The sequence below is a fragment of the Hylaeus anthracinus genome, unplaced genomic scaffold (genome assembly GCF_026225885.1).
Source record: "Hylaeus anthracinus isolate JK02 unplaced genomic scaffold, UHH_iyHylAnth1.0_haploid 11980, whole genome shotgun sequence".
Lineage (NCBI taxonomy): Eukaryota > Metazoa > Arthropoda > Insecta > Hymenoptera > Colletidae > Hylaeus > Hylaeus anthracinus.
In genome coordinates, this window is record NW_026534328.1 from 558,025 (window position 1) to 559,960 (window position 1,936).

A 1,936-nucleotide genomic window follows, 5' to 3' on the forward strand; every position below is an offset into this window, starting at 1 on the left:
GGTTCCGGCTTCGTACAAGTCTTCACCTGAACATCTCCTCCGAGAAATCGGCCGAATGGGAAGGTGATGCGACAAATCTACAATCGTGCATTTGATCACGAAGTGAATCCTGAACGCGCTCACAACTTCTCCAAACCGTGTTTATTCGGTTTCAAACGTAGCAGTCTTTTAAGAAAACACGTGCAACCTCGTGTGAATACAGATAGGCATTCACACGTCTTTGTACAACAAACTTTGGGTTTTCTTAAGGTATCTCGCGCAATCGTTGCGTTATCATAATTTCCATTGATCGATAAAGTGTGACAGTCACAGTTATTCATCTTACCATTGAAAATACTGATTTAAAGATATTGATGATTCTGATAAATCGAACGAACGAATGCCTCTATTCTCGTCACTGTATATATATATATATATATATATATATATATATATATATATATATATTTACATCCTCTGCGAAATCATTGTGATACTAGTCGTCGTCAAATTTGACGGATATAAATCACGACGAAAACATCGTGATATACGTCGTTACTAAATTTAACAGAATACATTTTATTGATTACCAGATATATCAGAGTTTCCGAATTCTTTAATCACCCCTCAGAACACTTCGCTGTCCAGTATCTGGAGGCACGAGCCCTCAACTTCTCCCAGTAACTTCAAACATACGCACGGAAGTTAAAATTTAGTGTCTATCAAGAGACTAAATTTTAACATGGTTACAACTCTTCGAAAGAATCATAGCAGCCCGCCTCCTCGAGCACCTGTCGCGGGGTGGTCCTGACCTCAGTAGCGGCCAGTATGGTTTCCGGAGGAGGCGCTCAACGGTAGACGCGTTGGAGCATCTGCGCCTCCTCCGGGAAAGGGCTGTCGATCGGGGCAGGGTGTTGATTACTGTTTCATTGGACATATTCAATGCTTTCAACGCCCTGCCCCAGAGGGAGATAGTAGGGGCGTTGGAATATTTCCAGGTGCCCCCCTATCTCTGGGAGGTGGTTTGGGACTATCTTCGCGATAGGGAGATAGTATTTACCGGCCGGTATAAGATAGTGCATACGAGGGAGACACATCGCGGGGTTCCGCAGGGGTTGCGGACTGCTTCTGTGGAACCTCACGTTTGACGCGGTGCTACGGGTTGTCCCCTGATGCGGGGGTCACCTGCTATGCGGATGACACCCTGGTATATCCAGAGGGGGAGGACTGGAGGAAAACCAGGCACCTTGCTGAGTCCGCCCTAAACTGCGTTGTCGGGCGAATTCGGAGCATGCAGTTGGCCGTGGCCGCCGCGGAAACCGAGGCAATCTGGCTTTACGGATTGTCTCGGAGGCGGCGGCCACCCTTTAGTCGGGACCTTCGGATTCGCGTCGTGCATACTTCCGTCGACCTTAAAACATCTGGGCTTGATCGATGACGGCCGCTGACACTTCAAGGAGCACTTTGACCTCACAGCCCCCCGAATGGAAGGGAGAACATCGATTGCGCATAGTAGCATTGCGCACGGTCGGATTGGACACCGATGTTTTGGAAACGGTACATTGCACACAGGAAGAATTGGACAAAGTTCGATTGCGCACGCTATTACTTGGACACAAAGCTACCTTAGCGCGCGTGTTTCGCATTTTATACCGGGCGGCATATTATGCCCGCATTTTATACCGGGCATTGATTTTTTAATGCCATGCGTGTTTCGTCTGAGATGTCTGAATCTTTTGCGAGTTTTTGTTCGTGCCGACCACTTGTTTTTTTGTTAAAACTTTTCAAATCTGATAGTTTCTTACTTGAAAAGTCCGAAAATACAAGTTAAAAGTTTAGAAAACCAATAGATTAAAAGATATGAGTATATATACTCATTTATATAAAGGCGTATATGATATATATATATGATATATATATATATATATATATATATATATATATATATATATATATA